At 50.4% G+C, this 5,965-nt stretch overlaps 2 long non-coding RNA genes across 2 annotated transcripts; one reads left to right on the forward strand and one right to left on the reverse strand.

The window, feature by feature from the left end:
• Window positions 1-203: 203 nt before the first annotated feature.
• Window positions 204-3,537, forward strand: LOC118158695. Its single transcript, XR_004746876.1, has 2 exons — window positions 204-669; window positions 3,320-3,537. It is a non-coding gene; the product is annotated as an uncharacterized LOC118158695 (long non-coding RNA).
• A 759-nt stretch (window positions 3,538-4,296) lies between these two features.
• Window positions 4,297-4,750, reverse strand: LOC118158696. Its single transcript, XR_004746877.1, has 2 exons — window positions 4,625-4,750; window positions 4,297-4,554 (listed from the first exon to the last, which is right to left on the reverse strand). It is a non-coding gene; the product is annotated as an uncharacterized LOC118158696 (long non-coding RNA).
• Window positions 4,751-5,965: the final 1,215 nt, after the last annotated feature.

A 5,965-nucleotide genomic window follows, 5' to 3' on the forward strand; every position in this document is an offset into this window, starting at 1 on the left:
CTAGTCAGGTACTTTTTCTTCCAGAGAGCCATACAAATTGGTCCATGTTGACAGATGTTTGTCACTTAGTAACTTCTTTCCAAGTTTTTTTTTTTTTTTTTTTTTTTTTTTCCTCCCTCTCCCCTCCTCTAAGCCTTCTTCCGAGCTTGCTTTGTTGTTTTAAAATATGCATGTCTCTCAGGAATGCAAGTCACGAGTCCAAACTTCGTGTCCAACCTCCCACAAGAAATGATCCTTTTATAGGGAACCCGATATGTCTCAATCTGCACTTCACTCAGAGCCGCTGGATATAGGGCACTGGTCCCTGCTCAAAAATAACTCCGCCGAAACGCCTTTCCACCTAAAAAATCCCCACGAATGACTCCCAGGGAAGAAATACAGCTCCCATAATTAAGGGAGGCAGCGGTCAGAGGGGAATGCAGCCCGGAGGTAAAAAAAAAAAAAAAAAAAAAAAAAAAAAGGAAAAAAGAGAGAAAGAAAAAGAAAGAAAGAAAAAGGGCAGAGAGGGAGAGTTTTTATTCCTGTGCCCGCTGCACTGGGCCGTCATTAGCAGCAGGTTTATCAGGACGAGCCTCTGAGGCAGCTCCGGGTGCATGGGGAGAAGGCGTCAGCTCATGACGAGCAGAGAAGAGGAGAGATTAAGGAGCAGAGCCCAACTCCGAGAAAAGAGTAAGTGACCCTCAGTACAATGCAGGAGCCAGGGGACTGCCGGGCTTTGAATTGGCAGCCAAAGTTTGCTTGCAGGCGCGAACAATGGCGTGGGGGCAGGAGAAGGCGTGGGGGGGGGCAGGGGGGGGGGGGGGGGGTGGGGTGGGGGAGGGGAGGGGGATGGGATGGGGGCAGCGGGGCGCGGCCTGGCAGTGCGGTGCCGCTCCGTCGCCCTGTCCCTTATTTACGTGGGAAAAAGCAAAAATAATAATAATAATAAAATAAATAAGAAAAAAAAATGGAGGGGGAAGGAAGGAGGGAGGGAGAGAGCGAGAGAAACTTCCCAAGTGATGAGAAACAGATGAGCTCCTGCCTGGGTCACGTCTGCTGCGGGCCCTGATGCGAAGTGACGTCATCAGTTACATACCCTCCGTCGTCAGAGCGAGCGGTACGGGGAGAGAGGGGAGAGGGAGAGGAGAGAGGGGCCTTCCCTCCTCCCCCGCCCCCCGTCGGGACAGGCTGCCCTCAGGACCACGCCGAACAATGCCCGAGTTGCCCCTGGCTGCAGACACCTTTCCCTGCGCGCCCGCACAGCCCAGCATATGGGAAGCTCGCAGGCCCGGCGCTCGGCGGAGCCGATAATGCATTATTTTTCGGCAATATTTACAGCGCCGCTTTTAATACGCACCAGATGGCTCGCGACGAGGCTACCAGCAGCCAGCGAGCTCCTCGGTTTTATTCGGCAGCGTTTTGTTACAATTACGCTCCATGCTGGGACCAATTTTACCGGTGACCTATTTTTCATATTTGCAGCGTGGATTTTTTTTTTTTGTTTTTTTAATGTTTAAAAACCTCCTAAGGCAGGGCAGGGCTGAGGCAGGCGAGGAGCAGCCGCTGATGCCCCCGGATCGCAGGCGGCTCCCCTCGTCCCCGGTAATGAGACGCCGCCGCGCGTGTGCCTCCGTGTGTGCGCAGATAAATAATACATACGCATATTTATCCCTCGTATTTGATCAATAACGCCCCTGTTTGTTAAACCTCAGCCCAGCGCGCTCGCCCTCCCGAGCGCTGAGCATTGCAGGCGGCCGATTGCGGTGGCAGCGCACCGCGCCCGGCTGCGCTCAGCGAGCCGAGCCCCCCGCAAAACTCCCCGCAAACGCGGGGCGTTCCGCTGCCGAGAGGAGAAACCCAGCCCCTCGAAGTCCCCGGGAGTCCCTCACCACTGACAGCAGGAAGCTGCGGGTGATGCATTCCTGCGAGCTACAAGCCTCGCTGCCCGGGGCAGGGCGAGCAGCCCTCGCCTAGAAAAAGCATCCCCGGGCTCCTCAGCCCGGTGCGCACCGAGCCGCAGCGGTTTTCTCCTCGAGTTTCCCACCCCCCTCCCCGTTCTCTGTACAGCACAGCGCCTGTTTTCGGCGTAAATGGCCAATTTACTCCCTCGCAGGTGTGCCCTCCCTTACACAAACTCTCCCCCCATTTTTTGGGGTTTTTTATTAATTTTTGTTTTTTTTTTTTTTTTTTTTTTGCCTCTCCTGCTAAAATCACAGATGTTTATTTTATTGATATAACCTATACCTCGGTTATGCCGAGAATAATATGCCTCAACTAACAGTCATTTAGCAAATAATAGAGGCGCTCTGGATGCTTTCCAATGTTACACATGTACTTGGTCATAAAATGATATGTGAAAAAATTAACATCTGCTTTCCTAAAATAAAGTGTTCCAAGTAGCTTTTTATGAATGCTTCCCTCATTTTAAAAAGAAATATGTAGAGATAAACTGGCATCCATATGTATAGCATATTTATAATGGTTTTAGGATTTGAAGGTAGCTATTCATTGCATAAGCCATTTAGAACTGACGTTTTAAAAGCTACTTAACCTCAGACATCCTTGAATCTTAAAGAAGGATTCCCAACGATATTATTTAAAGAGGAATTTGCTGTAATTTAATTGCATATCAAGGCGGAACCGTGCGCGGGCACGGCCCCGGATGCTAAGCTCGACGCCGCTCCAGCGCCCGGGATTTTCTTTACCTGCGCCCCCCGCGCCCCCCCGAGACCCCCTCTTGTTCGGGGAGGGGGCAGCGGCGGCGACCCTCTTCTGGGCGAGACGAGGACCCTCTGCAGGTCGTCCGGGGGCACCCAAAGCGATCCCCGACCCCCCGAGTCCCGTCCCCCCACGCCCCCCAAAAAAAGGGGAAAAAAGTGAAAAAAAGGGCTTTTAAATGCTCCCGTGGCGTTTCGAAGGGGTAACCCCAGCCGGGGCGATCAGGGTGGGGGAGCACCCCGGGGTCGTGGCTGCGCCTCGGGACTTGGCAGGGTGAGCAGGTCCGGGGTTGAGGGGGTCAATACCCCCCCCCCCCAAAAAAAATTGCTGCCCCCAGACCCAGGCTGGCCGCTGGTTGGGGGTGCCCAAGCAGCACCCCAGCGCCTGGGGCCTACCCTGCCCTGCCTGCGGTGGCCTCGCAAGCCAGGGCCGGCACAGGGCAGGGGGGGGTCACGGCCCCACCCGGGTCCCTGTGACCCCCCCGGGTCCCTCTGTGCCCGGCTTGCCCTTTGGGGCGTGGGGCTGGTGGGGGGAACGGCCCCGCTCTGAGTGACAGGGGGTTCCTTATCTTTTTTTCTTTTTTCTTTTTTTTTTTTCTTTTTTCTTTTCTTTTCCCCAAAAGGCTGGCCAGAAAACCGCTGCTCATACGGACATGAGGATTTCCAGCTCTCCGCTGAGCCCCCCTTTTATTTGCTTTGGTGGGGTGGTTTGTTTTCTCTGCCACCAAGGCTGGTCAAGGGAAAAGCGAGCTTGGGGGTTAGCAAGGAAAAGTCGTGTACAATTTCTGGGAAAGAAAAAAAAATAATAATAAAAATAAAACAAACAAAAAATCCCACACAAGTCTGACTGGGTTGGTAAAATCATTAGAATATGTTAAGTGACATGAAGTTTGGATTTATGTGGACACACCGGACAGAAAGTGGACAGAGCCAGCGGGGACAGTCACGCTTTAAGACAGGGGGTCTTTATTTAAAGATGGTGTATTTATGGGGAAAGAAAGGGAATATCTTACAAAGCTCTGGCTATACCCCCGATAACAAAACCTGTCACATCTTTACTTCTTGCTAGAAAAGAGCGAGTGTCCTCATTTGAACATCTCTAAAGTGATTATTAGATTCCTCTCCGAGAAATCGGTTTGTGAGACTGAGCCCGGAACACACAGACAAAAAAAAAAAAAAAAAAAAAAAAAAAAAAAAAAAAAAAAAGGGTGTGTGGGGGAGAGAGAGAGAGAAGGAAAGAGAGATTTGTTCACATTGTGTCCATCTTCTATTTTAACTTCTCAAATACCACTGGACTATCCCTCCGTCCACTGTCCTACCAAAGGACCTTTCGTTAGTACCAACAAGCCCTGATTTAAAATAAAAGATTTGCACTAAGGTAGAAAAAGGGGAAACGATAAGAAATCCAGTAGTTGTTGCAGTAGTAGTTATAGTCGTAGTACTAACAGTAGTGGTAGTAGTTGTAGTAGTAGTAGTAGTTATTGTTGTTGTTGTTATTAGTATTACTACATCCCACCCCCTCAGATAAGACCTGAGAACTTTTTTTTTTTTTTCTCCCTGAGAGTGTGAAATGAAGGACACAAAGACAGTGGTATATCAGTGAAAAGAAGAAAGTGGCCTTTTAATGAGAACTAAAGAAAACTAAAACGTAGATGAAGTGTACCGTAAAAGCTGCTTCAAAGTACAGTGTAATTCCCCCGAGTTCAGCCACCACGTAGATTTGGTAATTGGGAGTTTACTGCGCAGAGGTAAGGCAGCGTGGTGTGGATAACCCCGCATTTTTTCCCTTCAGCAATTACAGATAGGTTTCACAGGCTGTCTTTGCAGAGAGCCATGAGGCATTAGGGACCCTTTGCTGCTGCAAATGAAGGAAGAGCCAGTCAACACCACAGAGAGGCAAAACAAAACAAAAAAACCCAACCACCTACCTGCGTGCGCCAAGTTAAAATGATTTCCCCCTCTCCTAATCGTGGTCCTGGCTGCAGATGGACTCTAACAGGGGCGATAACATCACCAACTAGCTGCTGCTACCTTTACTGGCGTTTGCTTCCATGCCCGGCTTTCACTTGGTGTTTATTTTCTGACCTTAGCTTTTGCTGTATCACAAAAAGGCTCCACAAGTAACAGAGCAATAAATCCTACCAAAAATAAGACAGATTTCCTCATCGATGTGTAATAAAGTTAAAGGACATTGTTTTGTCAGACAAGCGCTAAGTAGAAAATAAATCTTTGGGTCTGGGGAAACAAAACGGAGTGCTGTTGGCATGTGTGTAAATTTACTTTTAAAAGCAATAAATCAATGTTAAATTAAACAGCTGGGTTCCCTATCTCGGAGAACCTTCCACGTCGGAGGAAACCTCGCCGGTGGAGCCCGAGATTTAATAACGGTGCCCCCGAGCCCAGCCCCGACCCGGGCGCAGTCCCCGGCCCCTGCCCCGGCCACGCCGCCGCTTCGGGACCCTCCGGGGGCCGGGGGCAGCCCCGGGGGGGAAGGGGGCACGGAGACACCCCCCCCCCCCCCCCCCCCCCCCCAGCCCCGATCCGCGGGGTGCCCGGCACAGCCGCCCCCGCTGCCTTGCGCCGGGGTTAAGCAGCGTAACCTGCCCGAACAGCTCAATATTGTTATTATCTCGGTGCTAATTTCATCATTTCTGCATCACGGGGCAGATGCAGGGCGCGCAGGGCGCTGCCCCAGCGGGAGGCAGGGCTCCGAAAGGACAGAGGGTCCCGTTTCAGGGTGCCTCGGAGAGGAAATGGGGTGCACCTGCTCGGCACGGCACCTCGGGCGTTGTGGTCCCACCGCACCTCGATCTGCTTCCCCACATACTGACAGGGATGGAGAGAGGGAGAGAAATGTGGGGCGAGGGAGATAAAAAGTGAAAAACAAAGAGAGAGAGAAGGGAAGAGGGAAAGAGAGAAGGGAAAGGGGTAGAAAGAAAAGAAAGGGGAAAAGCAATGACGAGAAAGAGAGAGAGAGAGAGAGAAGGAAAGAAGGAAAGAAGGAAAGAGAGAAAGAAAGAGAGAGAGAAAGAAAGAGAGAAAGAAAGAGAGAAAAAGAGAGAAAGAAAGAGAGAAAGAAAGAAAGAGAGAGAGAGAAAGAGAGAGAGAAAGAGAGAAAGAGAGAAGGAGAGAAAGAAAGAGAGAAAGAAAGAGAGAAAGAAAGAAAGAGAGAGAGAAAGAAAGAAAGAAAGAAAGAAAGAAAGAAAGAAAGAAAGAAAGAAAGAAAGAAAGAGAAAGAAAGAAAGAAAGAAAGAAAGAAAGAAAGAAAG

This window comes from Oxyura jamaicensis, assembly GCF_011077185.1.
Source record: "Oxyura jamaicensis isolate SHBP4307 breed ruddy duck chromosome Z unlocalized genomic scaffold, BPBGC_Ojam_1.0 oxyZ_random_OJ70671, whole genome shotgun sequence".
Classification (NCBI taxonomy): Eukaryota; Metazoa; Chordata; class Aves; order Anseriformes; family Anatidae; genus Oxyura; species Oxyura jamaicensis.